The sequence below is a fragment of the Peromyscus leucopus genome, unplaced genomic scaffold (genome assembly GCF_004664715.2).
Source record: "Peromyscus leucopus breed LL Stock unplaced genomic scaffold, UCI_PerLeu_2.1 scaffold_133, whole genome shotgun sequence".
NCBI classification, from domain to species: domain Eukaryota; kingdom Metazoa; phylum Chordata; class Mammalia; order Rodentia; family Cricetidae; genus Peromyscus; species Peromyscus leucopus.
This window is the reverse complement of record NW_023504479.1, coordinates 313835-327902: the sequence shown is the minus strand read 5'-3', so window position 1 is coordinate 327902 and position 14068 is coordinate 313835.

Below are 14068 nucleotides of genomic sequence, written 5' to 3'. Positions count from 1 at the left end.
CCAATATGTATATATTAAAGATATCCTGACTTTAAAATTTGGATATAAGGATGTGTTACTTTGGAAAGGAAGACTCTGCTTTTGTCTCTACAGAAAGCCAGAGGCTATGGATTTGTTCCAGATTAAGATACATCAGGTTTGACCAGCCAAGACCCCCTGAAAGGTCTCCGATGACACATGCCCAGATGATTCAACATCCAGAATCGTTTCAAGCAACTGGCTCAGACGATACAGCCTCACGGACTACTCCATGATCCTAAAATTTTCTTTGCATCCCATAAGATACAGCGCCCCCTCCAGCAGGAAGTAGTTAAGAGAAGCTATGCCCAATTCCCAAATATACCAAGCTGCTTTGGAGATGTGTAAAAGTTAAAACCTTCCTTTTTTTAAAAAAAGAAAAGGGAAGTGCTGTGGATTTCTGTATGTCCTGTGGAGCCTTCTTGGGTTCTTTGTGGCGTTACCAGCAGGTCCGTATAGAGGATGATTAGGACCATGGGCCTGAGTGCAGGTGTTTGAGATGATCTGCACTTGGCTGTGCTGGGATGGTCTGTATGTCAAGTTGTTCTGATTGGTCAATAAATAAACCTGATCGCCGTGGCTAGGCAGGAAAGATAGGTGGGACTAGCAGAGAGGAAAATAAAAGGACAGAAAGGCAGAAGACTGTGCTGCAAGCCACCGCATGACCAGAGACACTGCAGCCGCTGCCATGACCAGCAGCATGTGAAGATGCCGGTATGCCACCAGCCATGTGGCAAGGTATAGATTTATGGAAATGGACTAATTTAAGCTATAAGCACAGTTAGCAAGAAGCTGCCACGGCCATACAGTTTGTAAGCTATATAAGTCTCTGTGTTTACTTGTTGGTCTGAGCGGCTGTTGGACTGCGGGTGACAAAGATTTGTCCTGAATGGGCAAGCAGGAAAACTCAAGCTACACAATCTCACTGTTCACTGTAGGTCTATGTAAGTTCTTTGTAGCCCTGTCATTTACTTTTAGTTAGAATTATTAATTTCTTTTAGATTTTCAAATTTATTTGAATACAACTTTTTTTTTTAAGTAAATTTATTTTACAACATCATTTAGTTCAACATAATAGCCACAGATTCCCCTGTTCTCCCACTCTCGCCCCCTCCCCCTCCCCCCATCCCACCCCCCATTCCCACCTCCTCCAGATCAAGGTCTCCCCGAGGACCGGGATCGACCTGGTAGACTCAGTCCAGCCAGGACCAGTCCCCCCCTCCCAGACCGAGCCAAGTGTCCCTGCATATGTCCCAGGATTCAAACAGCCAACTCATGCAACAAGCCCAGGACCCGGCACCAACACACGGCTGCCTCCCAAACAGATCAAGCCAAATGACTGTCTCACCCGTTCAGGGGGCCTGATGCAGTTGGGGGCCCCTCAGCCTTTGGTTCATAGATCCTGTGCTTCCATTCGTTTGGCTATTTGTCCCTGTGCTTTATCCAACCCTGGCTTCAACAATTCTCGCTCATATAAACCCTCTTCTTTCTCACTAATTAGACTCCCAGTGCTCCACCAGGGGCCCAGCCGTGGATGTCTGCATCCAGATTCCTCAGACCTTCCTTGGATGGGGTTTATGGCACAACTAACAGGGTGTCTGGCCATCCCATCACCGGAGTAGGTCAGTTCCTGCCGTCTCTCGTCCATTGCCAGCAGTCTTTTCTGGCGGTATCTTTGTGGATCTCCGTGGGCCTCCCTAGCTCTCTGCTTCCTCCCCTTCTCATGTGGTCTTCATTTACCATGGTCTCCTATTCGTTGTTCTCCCTCTCTTTTCTTGATCCAGCTAGGATCTCCCACTCTCTTTCCCTCGACCGTCGCTCTTCATTGTTCCCACTCATGACCAGGCTGTTCATGTAGATCTCATCCATTTCTCCATGTCTTTTTTGGGGTCCCGTTTTCCAGGTAGCCTCACTGGTGATGTGAGTAGCAGTTCAGTCATCCTTGTTCCACATCTAGTATCTTCCTATGAGTGGGTACATACCATATTTGTCTTTCTGAGTCTGGGTCACCTCACTCAGGATGATTTTTTCTAGATCCATCCATTTGTCTGCAAACCGTATGATGTCATTGTTTTTCTCTGCTGAGTAGTATTCCATTGTGTATATGTGCCACAATTTATTTATCCATTCTTCAGTTGAAGGGCATCTAGGTTGTTTCCAGGTTTTGGCTATTACAAACAATGCTGATATGAACATAGCTGAGCAAGTGCTCTTGTGGTATGATTGAGCATTTCTTGGGTATATGCCCAAAAGTGGTATAGCTGGATCTTGGGGGAGATTGATTCCCAATTTTCTAAGAAAGCGCCATATTGATTTCCAAAGTGGTTGTACAAGCTTGCATTCCCACCAGCAGTGGAGGAGAGTTCCTCTAGCTCCACAACCTCTCCAGCATAAAGTGTCTTCAGTGTTTTTGATCTTAGCCATTCTGACAGGCGTAAGGTGGTATCTCAGAGTTGTTTTGATTTGCATTTCCCTGATGATTAGGGATGTTGAGCAATTCCTTAAATGTCTTTCAGCCATTTGGGTTTCCTCTGTTGAGAATTCTCTGTTTAATTCTAAAGCCCATTTCTCAATTGGACTGTTGGTCGTTTTGATGTCTAATTTCTTGAGTTCCTTATATATTCTGGATATCAGTCCTCTGTCACCTGTGGGGTTGGTGAAGATCTTTTCCCATTCAGTAGGCTGTCGCTTTGCCTTGTTGACCGTATCCTTTGCTCTACAAAAGCTTCTCAGTTTCAGGAGGTCCCATTGATTGATTGTTTGTCTCAGTGTCTGCGCTACTGGTGTTATATTTAGGAAGTGATCTCCTATGCCAATGCGTTCAAGATTACTTCCTACTTTCTCTTCTAGCAGGTTTAGAGTAGCTGGATTTATGTTGAGGTCTTTGATCCACTTGGACTTAAGTTTTGTGCACGGTGACAGATATGGATCTATTTGCAGCCTTCTACACGTTGATATCCAGTTATGCCAGCACCATTTGTTGAAGATGCTTTCTTTTTTCCATTGTACACTTTTGGCTTCTTTGTCAAAAATTATATGTCCATAGGTGTGTGGGTTAATGTCAGGGTCTTCAATTCGATTCCATTGGTCCACATGTCGGTTTTTATGCCAATACCAAGCTGTTTTTATTACTGTAGCTCTATAGTAGAGCTTGAAGTTAGGGATTGTGATGCCTCCAGAAGTTGTTTTATTGTACAGGTTTCTTTTAGCTATTCTGGGTTTTTTGTTTTTCCATATGAAGTTGAGTATTATTCTTTCCAGGTCTGTGAAGAATTGTGTTGGTATTTTGATGGGGATTGCATTGAATCTGTATATTGCTTTTGGTAAGATTGCCATTTTTACTATGTTAACCCTGCCTATCCATGAGCATGGGAGATCTTTCCATTTTCTGACATCTTCTTCAATTTCTTTTTTCAGGGACTTAAAGTTCTTGTCATATAGGTCCTTCACTTGCTTGGTTAGTGTTACCCCAAGGTATTTTATGTCATTTTTGGCTATTGTAAAGGGTGATGTATCTCTAATTGCCTTCTCATCTTCTTTGTCCATTGTATATAGGAAGGCTACTGATTTTTTTGAGTTGATCTTGTATCCTGCTATGTTGCTGAAGGTGTTTATAAGCTTTATCAATTCCTGGGTGGAATCTTTGGGGTCACTCAAGTATACTATCATGTCATCTGCAAATAGGGAAAGCTTGACTTCTTCCTTTCCAATTTGTATCCCCTTAATCTCCTTATGTTGTCTTATTGCTCTGGCTAGAACTTCAAGTACTATATTGAATAAGTATGGGGAGAGTGGACAGCCTTGCCTCGTTCCTGATTTTAGTGGAATTGCTTTGAGTTTCTCTCCATTTAATTTGATGTTGGCTGTTGGTTTGCTATATATTGCCTTTATTATGTTTAGGTATGTTCCCCGTATTCCTGATCGCTCCAAGACTTTTATCATGAAGGGGTGCTGGATTTTGTCAAATGCCTTTTCTGCATCTAGTGAGATGATCATGTGGTTTTTTTCTTTGAGTTTGTTTATATGGTGTATTACGTTGATGGACTTTCGTATGTTGAACCACCCTTGCATCCCTGGGATGAAGCCTACTTGATCATGGTGGATAATTGTTCTGATGTGTTCTTGGAGTCTGTTTGCCAATATTTTATTGAGTATTTTTGCATCAATGTTCATGAGGGAGATCGGTCTGTAGTTCTCTTTCTTTGTTGTATCCTTGTTTGGTTTAGGAATCAGGGTAATTGTAGCCTCATAAAAGGAGTTTGGTAATGTTCCTTCTGTTTCTATTATGTGGAACAATTTAGAGAGTATTGGTATTAACTCTTCTTTGAAGATCTGGTAGAATTCTGCGCTGAAACCATCTGGTCCTGGGCTTTTTTTGGTTGGGAGACTTTTAATGACTGTTTCTATTTCCTTAGGGGTTATTGGGCTATTTAAATAGTTTATCTGGTCTTGATTTAACTTAGGTATGTGGTACTTATCCAGAAAAATGTCCATTTCTTTTAGGTTTTCCAGTTTTGTGGAGTAGAGGTTTTTGAAATATGACCTTATAATTCTCTGGATTTCCTCAATGTCTGTTGTTATGTCCCCCTTTTCATTTCTGATTTTGTTGATTTGGATTCTCTCTCTCTGTCTTTTGGTTAGTTTGGATAAGGGCTTGTCTATCTTGTTGATTTTCTCAAAGAACCAACTCTTTGTTTCATTAATTTTTTGTATTATTCTCTTAGTTTCTAATTTATTAATTTCCCCTCTCACTTTGATAATTTCCTGGCGTCTATTCTTCCTGGGAGACTTTGCTTCTTCTTGTTCTAGAGCTTTCAGGTGTGCTGTTAAGTCACTAGTGTGAGATTTCTCCAACTTCTTTATGTGTGCATTTAGTGCTATGAATTTCCCTCTTAGCACTGCTTTCATAGTGTCCCATAAGTTTGGGTATGTGGTGTCTTCATTTTCATTGATCTCTAGGAAGTCTTTAATTTCTTTCTTTATTTCTTCCTTAACCCATTGGTGATTTAGTTGAGCATTATTCAGTTTCCATGAGAAAGTAGGTTTTCTGTAGTTTTTGTTGTTGTTGAGATCTAACTTTAACCCATGGTGGTCTGATAGAACACAGGAGGTTATTCTAATTGTTTTGTATCTGTTGAGATATGCTTTGTGGCCAAGTATGTGGTCAATTTTAGAGAAAGTTCCATGGGGTGCTGAGAAGAATGTATATTCTTTCTTGTTAGGATGGAATGTTCTGTAGATATCTATTAGGTCCAATTGGGTCATGATATCAGTTAAGTCCTTTATTTCTCTGTTAAGTTTCGATTTGGGAGATCTGTCCAGTGGTGAAAGTGGGGTGTTGAGATCTCCCACTATTAATGTGTGGGGTTTTATATGTGGTTTAAGCTTTAGTAATGTTTCTTTTACATATGTGGGTGCCCTTGTGTTTGGGGCATAAATGTTCAGAATTGAAACTTCATCTTGGTGGATCTTTCCTGTGATGAATATGTAATGTCCTTCTTTATCTCTTTTGATTGATTTTAGTTTGAAGTCTATTTTGTTGGATATCAGTATGGCTACCCCTGCTTGTTTCTTAAGACCATTTGATTGGAAAGTCTTTTCCCAGCCTTTTATTCTTAGGTAGTGTCTGTCTTTGAATTTGAGATGTGTTTCTTGTATGCAGCAGAAAGTTGGGTTCTGCTTTCGTATCCATTCTGTAAGTCTATGTCTTTTTATAGGTGAATTAAGTCCGTTGATATTAAGGGATATTAACGACCAGTGATTGTTCATCCCTGTCATTTTTGGTGGTAGTGTGTGTGTACTTCCCTTCTTTGGGGTTTACTGTTGTGGCTTTATCTATTGCCTGTGTTTTCGAGTGTGTATCTGACTTCCTTCGGTTGGAATTTTCCTTCTAGTGCTTTCTGTAGGGCTGGGTTTGTGGATAGGTATTGTTTAAATCTGGCTTTGTCTTCGAATGTCTTGTTCCTTCCGTCTATGATGATTGAAAGTTTTGCTGGGTATATTAGTCTGGGCTGACATCCATGGTTTCTTAGTGTCTGCATTACATCTGTCCAGGTCCTTCTGGCTTTCAAAGTCTCCATTGAGAAATCGGGTGTTATTCTGATGGGTTTACCTTTATAGGTCACTTGGCCTTTTTCCTTGGCTGCTCTTAATATTCTTTCTTTATTCTGTACATTTAGTTGTTTAATTATTATGTGTCGAGGGGACTTTTTTGGGGGTCTAGTCTGTTTGGTGTTCTATAGGCTTCTTGTATCTTCATAGGCATTTCCTTCTTTAAGTTGGGAAAGTTTTCTTCTATAATTTTGTTGAATATATTTTCTGTGCCTTTGAGTTGGTATTCTTCACCTTCTTCTATCCCTATAATTCGTAGGTTTGGTCTTTTCATGGTGTCCCAGATTTCTTGGACATTTTGGTTCATGACTTTGTTGGCTTTAGTGTTTCCTTCGACTGATGAAACTATTTCTTCTACTGTATCTTCAATGCCAGAAATCCTCTCTTCCACCTCTTGCATTCTGTTGGTTATACTTGCATCCGAAGTTCCTGATCTTTTACTCAGGGTTTCTATTTCCAGCATTCCCTCTGTTTGTGTCTTCTTTATTTTTTCAATTTCCTTTTTCAGTTCTTGGACTGTTTCCTTTGTTTGTTTCATTGCTTTTTCATGATTTTCTTTCAGTGTTTTATTGTTTTCTTCCAGGACTTTAATGTTTTCTTCCAGGACTTTAATGTTTTCTTCCAGGACTTTATTATTTTCTTGGAGGGCTTTATTGTTTTCTTCTAATTTGTTTGCTCTTTCCTCTAGTTGTTTATAGCGTTCTTCCAATTTCCTTGTCTTTTCCTCTACACAAGCCTCTACCTTCTTCATGAAGTTACTCATAAGGCTACTTTCTTCTGCTTCTTCCAATTTTTGGTGTTCAGGTCTAGATGTTGGAGGCGGGCTAGGTTCTGGTGATGCTGTATTGCTCTTCATTTTGCTGTATGTACTTCTGCCTTGACGTCTGCCCATCTCCTTGTGGTTCTTTCTTCGTCTTATCAGTGTACTTGTTTCAGAAAGAGCTGACAGATTCAGGAAGACTCTCTCTTTTGTCCAAAAGGGAGTTCTCTTGTCCAACTCTCTGGTCCAGAAGGGAAGTCCGGGGCGGGCTCTGGTCCAGAATGGCAATCGGGGCAGGCTGGGAGCTGGGGCCGGTCTCTAAGTCTCAGGAAGTGGCTGGAGTCGCGGGCAGATGGGCGTGGGGGCAGGGCGCGGAGATTGCAGGGGCTGCCGGGGGGCTTGGAAAAGGGGATCCCTCCCGCGGGGCTAGAAGGGGAGCTGTCCGGTGGCCAGAACCTGGTGCCAAGTTGGGCAGGTCTTCCCGGAGTGGCTGGTGTCCAGGGATTGGGTCCGGGTTGGATCCGGGTACTCACCTCTGGACCAGAAGGGAAGTCTGGGGCAGGCTGGGAGCTGGGGGCCGGTCTCTAAGTCTCAGGAAGTGGCTGGAGTCGCGGGCAGATGGGCGTGGGGGCAGGGCGCGGAGATTGCAGGGGCTGCCGGGGGGCTTGGAAAAGGGGATCCTTCCCGGTGGGGCTAGAAGGGAGCTGCCCGGTAGCCAGAACCTGGTGCCAAGTTGGGCAGGTCTTCCGGAGTGGCTGGTACCCAGGGATTGGGTCCGGGTTGGACCCGGGTACTCACCTCTGGACCAGAAGGGAAGTCGGGGGCAGGCTGGGAGCTGGGGGCCGGTCTCTAAGTCTCAGGAAGTGGCTGGAGTCGCTGGCAGATGGGCGTGGGGCCGGGGCACGGAGATTGCAGGGGCTGCCGGGGTGCTTGGAAAAGGGGATCCCTCCCGATGGGGCTAGAAGGGGAGCTGTCCGGTGGCCAGAACCTGGTGCCAAGTTGGGCAGGTCTTCCCGGAGTGGCTGGTGTCCAGGGATTGGGTCCGGGTTGGATCCGGGTACTCACCTCTGGACCAGAAGGGAAGTCTGGGCTGAATACAACTTTTTAAAGTATTTTCAAATGATTTTATTGTTATCTGTTGTAATGTCTTCCTTTTTGCAACTAATTTTATTAATTTGGGTCTTTTCTTCTTTTGATTCAATGATTGAGTTTGTCAGCTTTGTTTTTCTTTTTCAATTAATGAAAAATATTTTTATTATAGATCTAGGATGTTGTAAATGTGTAAGCATGACTTTAAAAACTGAAGCTTTTTAGCTAACAAGGAGGACCCTAAGAAGGATGCATGGATCACCCTGGGAAGGGGAAATAGATGAGATCTCGATGAGTAAACTGGGAGTTGGGGAGAGGCAATAGAGGGTAGAGGATGGGGGATGAGAACATAAGGGAATGGGATGGTCAAGCTGGAACAGGGATGGAGTGAGAGAGCAATGAAAGAGATACCATGATAGAGGAAGACATCATGAGGATAGGGAGAAACCTGGTGCTAGGGAAGTTCCCAGGAATCCACAAGGATGATCCCAGCTAGACTACTGGCCATAGTGGAGAAGGTGCCTGAACTGGCCTACCCCCAGTAATCAGATCAGTAAATACCCTAACTGTCATCATAGAGCCTTTCTGCGTGATGGTGGAAGTAACTGGTGGAATCAGATGTAGAGATCCACAGCCAAGCACCAATTTTAGCTCCAGGAGCCCAGTCAAAGAGAGAGAAGAAGGATTCTATAAACAAGGGGCATCAAGATCATGATGGGGACACTTACAGAGACAACCAAATCAAGCTAGTGGGAACTCACGAATTTTAGACCAACAACTATGGAGCCTCCATGAGGCTGGACTAGGCCCTATGCATAAGCAAGACAGTTGTGTAGCCTGATTTACTTAAGGGGCCCCCTGGCAGTAGGAGCAGGATCCATCCCTGGTACATGAGCTGGTTTTTTGGACCCACTACCTATGGTAGGACATCTTGCACAGCCTTGATGCAGGGGGAGAGGCTTGGACCTGCCTCAACTGAATGTACCACCCTCTGCTGACTCCCCATGGGAGGTCTTACCTTGTTGGAGGAGAAAATAGGAGGTGGGTTGGGGAGAGGCTGGGGGGCAGTAGGAGGGAAGAGAAGGGGATCTGTGGTTGATATGTAAAATGAATTTATAAATTTAATTAAAAAAAACTGGAGCTTTTATGCATTTCTTGATCTACGTTCCTCAAGTCCCTTTCTAAATCCTACTTTCCAGAATGGTCTGTAGAATGCCTAACTTCCTGAATGTGTCAATTGTTTTGTTTTTATTATTGTTTTGTTTTGCATTTTGTTTTCTTTATTTTTTTGCCTTTACTTATTTGTGTGTGGATTGGTGGGCATGTGTGATAGCATGCTTGTGGAGGTCAGAAGACAACTTATAGGAGTTATGTCTCACCTATTACCATGGTGGTTCCAAGGATCAAACTCAAGTCCTCAGGCTTGTTATCAAGTGTCCATACTCATAATCCATCTTGCTGGCCTCTATTTCTTTCCACAATGCACCATTCTACTTATTAATATATACTGACCTTTAACTCCTAATTTTGGCTTGACATCTACTTTGTCAGATATGAGCAGAGTTACTCATGATTTCTTGTGTCTTCTTCAGGTCTCATTCTTTCAAAGGCTATCTATCCTATCAAAATTTTTAAACACAGAATCTCTCATTGGCCTGAAATTTGCCAAGTAGGTGAAGCTGGCCAACCAGTGAGCCCCAGGAACCTGCCTGCTCTGCTTCCAGTTATATAGGATTACAAGCATATGAATCACCATGTTTTACCTTTTTTGGAGATTGAACTCAAGCCCTCATTCTTTGTAAGATAATTTTTCAAGCAAGATAAGCACTTTTCACCCTAATCAACCTCTCCAGTTCCCTAGTTTGTGTTTATACTTATGATGTATGTCTCCTACAGGCCAAAAAAGAAGTAGTTCTTATGTGTCAATCTAATAAGAAAATCTTATATTTTAATTAGAGAGTTGAAACCAACATAAGTTAGGGTCAATGAGAGATGTAGCAGGAATCTTAAAAGTTCTTATTAATAAAGTCAAACCTGAGGCGAGTTATTGGGGTACATGCTGGTAGATCAGAGAGACTGAACAAGCCACAGCTATCTCACCTTGCCGGATCCTCAGCTGGTCTTGTTTCCTCAGACTGGAGGCCTCTGAGTCCTCATCTGGAATGGGTCTCAGCTGAACTGTGCTGCTCGAAAGCCTGAAGCTTAACCAGCCACATGCTTAACCAGCCAAAATCTTCTAGTTTCTGTTCCTCACACCTTATATATGTTTCTACTTTCTACCACCACTCCCTGGGATTAAAGGCTGGCTTTCTGGGATTAAAGGCGTGTGTCACCATGCTTGGCTATTTCCAATGTGGCCTTGAACTCACAGAGATCCAGAGGGATTTCTGTCTCTGGAATGCTAGGATTAAAGGCGTGTGCTATCACTGCCTAACTAGTGGCTTGTCTGTTCTCTGACCCCAGGTAAGTTTATTAAGGTACACAATATTTTGGGGAACACAATACCACCACAGAGAGATGTTTGCTGATTCCTGATTTTCCATTTGCTATTTTTCTTGTGGGGGGGGGGGAGTCAATACCAACTCGTTCTTTTCTTTCTTCATTAGTCATCTAGATATCTTCTTTTAATGAGTACAATATTTTAATCATTTAATAGCTTTTATTTATTCATCTCTCCCTCTTATACAGTTTATTTTTATTGGGATCTCATAATTATAATGGTCTTTCTTCTGTCTATAAGATCTCTTTAAGTATCTTCTACAATGTTGACTTATAGCTCATGAATTGTTTTAGTTTGTGCTTATCTTAAAAGGTCTCTATTCTCCAATGGTTTATAAAATATAATTTTGCTGGCAATAATAGCATTTGGGGAGAAGTTATTTACTCTCAGGGTTTGAAATGTATCATTAAACTTCCTAGCACTTAGAGTTTCTACTGAGAGAGCTGATATTCTCCTGATGAGTTTGCTTTTGTGAGTCAGTGTTTTTCTCTTGTGACTTTTACTACTGTTTCTTTGGTTTGTAGTCTTAGCATCTTGACTAGAATATGATGTGGAGATATGCTTTCCTGGTTATGTCTCTTTGGAGTTCTAAATGCCTCCTGGAACATATGTCAATATCTGTCTTAGTTAGGGTCCCTATTGCTGTGAAGAGACATCATGACCACAACAACTCTTATAAAGGAAAACATTTAATTGGGTGGCTTACAGTTCAAAGGTTCAGTCCATTATCATCATGGTGGAACATGGCAACATGCAGGCACACATAGTGCTAGAGAAGTAGCTGAGAGCCCTACATCTTGATCCAGAGGCAACAAGAAGTAGTCTGTCTCACTAGGTGTGGCCTAAGCATATATATATGAGACCCCAATGCCTGCCTCCACAGTGACACACTTCCTCCAACAAAGCCATACCTCCTAATAGTGCCACTCCCTTTGGGGGCCATTTTCTTTCAAACCACAATATCTTTCCTTGGATTGTGGAAATATTTTACTATTGTTGCAGTGAATTTATTTTCTTTTTTCCTTTTTTTTTTTTTTTTTTTTTTTTTTTTTTTGGTTTTCCGAGACAGGGTTTCTCTGTGTAGCTTTGCGCCTTTCCTGGAACTCACTTGGTAGCCCAGGCTGGCCTCGAACTCACAGAGATCCGCCTGGCTCTGCCTCCCGAGTGCTGGGATTAAAGGCGTGCGCCACCACCACCCGGCCGAATTTATTTTCTTTTCCTTCTTCTTTCATTTGGGTTCTTAGAGTTAGTCCCTAGATCATATCTCTGAGTTCTTGAATGTTCTGTCACGCTTGACTTTTTTTTTTCATTTTAATGTACTGTGGGATAATACTCTTGTACAATGTAAAGATTTGTTACTTGTATTGGTTTAATAAAACAGTGATTGTCTTGTAGCCAGGCAGAAAGTATAGGCAGTGTAAACAGACTAGGAGAAGTCTGGGAAGAAGAAGGGCAGAGTCAGGAGTTGCCAGCCAGAAGCAGAGGAAGCAAGATGAGAATGTCACACTGAAAAAAGGTACCAAGCTACATGGCTAAACACAGATAGAAATTGTGGGTTGATTTAAGTGTAAGAACTAGTTAGTAATAAGCCTGAGCTACTGGCTGAACATTTATAAATAATGTTAAGCCTCTGAGTCAGTTATTTGGGAAGTGGCTGCTGGGTAATTGGGAAGTTGCTGGCAGGACAGAAACTTCCATTTTACATGTGGCACCCAAACGTTCAACAAGAATTTCCACATAAAACCTGAGAAAGCTTAGAAAATGATTCTAAACACACAAAAACTTGGCTTCCTGGTATCTGCTTTTTCTGTGGTGGGCTATATTTGCTGGCAGCTAGCAGAGTTGGGGCTCCTTTAAGAGACAGCTTCCTGGCTCAGTGCTAGCAGCAAAAAATGGCAGTTCTTTTAAGAGGCCCTGCTACCAAATGCTTTTACAGTGTTTGTGAGTACCAGTGGCATGCTACTCAGTAGCAGCATGGACTTAGAAGCTTCCCAGATTTGGAGCAGTAAACATGGCTTTCAGAGCTATTTCATACCTCCACCATGAAACTAGACTCTCAGGAAGCCAAGGAAGGGGGTGGAGTCAGCTGCCAATGCCACTGCTTAGCAACTAGATATGCAGTAAAGACAGATCCAAGAAAAAAAACTCTAAATGGTTTACAGTTTTTTTAAATATATACATAAGCTTGGGAGAGTAAAGAGAAGGTATAGACAGTCATAAAAAGGAAATATACAGTTTTAAAATAATAAAGTCCTTAAAAGTGGAGTAAAGATATACAAAAAATAAAAACAGGTAAAGATGGAAAATACACAGAGAGTCAGGATACTGTGTGGTATTGTGTTGTCTTTTAACTGTTTGACTGCTGAGGAAGGAACAACAGTTGCTTCCAGACATTTAATTATAAATGTTGCTGAATTTAATCCAACCTATATATTTTGGAAATATCTTGACTTCAAATTTTAAGTCAAAAGATATGTTACTTTGGAGAAGAGGTTATGCTTTTATTTCTACAGGAAATGAGAGGCTGTGGATTCATTCTGTGTTAAGAAAAATCAGATTTGATTGATGAAGACACCCTGAAAATCGCCAATGGGAACAGATGGCCCAGATGTTCCAACATTTCAGAGCACCTCTCTTGCAGTTTCTTCTGAGTTCTGCACCTAGAAAGGCTTCAAGGCTGAAACAATCCTACCTTACAAATTACTCTAGCCAAGACTTAACCATTATCCTAAATTTTCTCAGGGTCCCCCAAAGATTACCATGCCCCCAACCAGCAGGAAATAGTCTAGAAAACTACACCCAAATTACCAAAAATAAATTATGAATGTTTGTCATTGTTTAGGGGGTTTAATTTCAAGTTGTTATGGATAATGGTCAGGGAAAAAAATCTAAACAAAGATTAGATTCAGAGATCTCATTCTGAAAAGAAAAGGGGGAATATAGAAATGATAGGATAAAAGAATTGAACTTTAATCCAAAAAACAACTATTAATCTTACATATTTTACATTGATATGGACTTTAGTTTGATATAAATTTCAAGTTAATTTTGTTACACTATATGTATATTTCTGCTCTTGTTTAGGATATTATGTTTATCCAGCTCATTTAAAAATGTAATATATAATTAAGGAATACAGATTAATAGTTATGTACAATAGCAAACATATAGTCATGTTAGGTATGTTTTCAAGATCATACAGAGATATATTTCAGATAAACAATCTTCAAAAACTTCAAAGACCTACAGAATATGGCATTTTAAATGTTTTAAGAACTTAGACTTTTCTCATCAGTGAGACACATCTACTCCAGGCAGCACAAATTACTTCAAAGAAGATCATGAGCATCAAAGAAACTCCATATGAAGTTTGTTTTCTTTATGACAGATGCTAGCCATGTGGGTGAAGAAAGTGCCTTTGCCTCAATTGCTGACAGTATGCTGTCCAAACTGGACAAACAGGATATGAAAGAAAGTGACTGCCAAACTTTGACAATACAAGGCAGGGCATTCCTTCAAAAATCTTGCTTCACAGAAAGGTCTTTCAGATATTCTAGGCCTGTAGGCTAAAGATGGATGCCCCAACATTG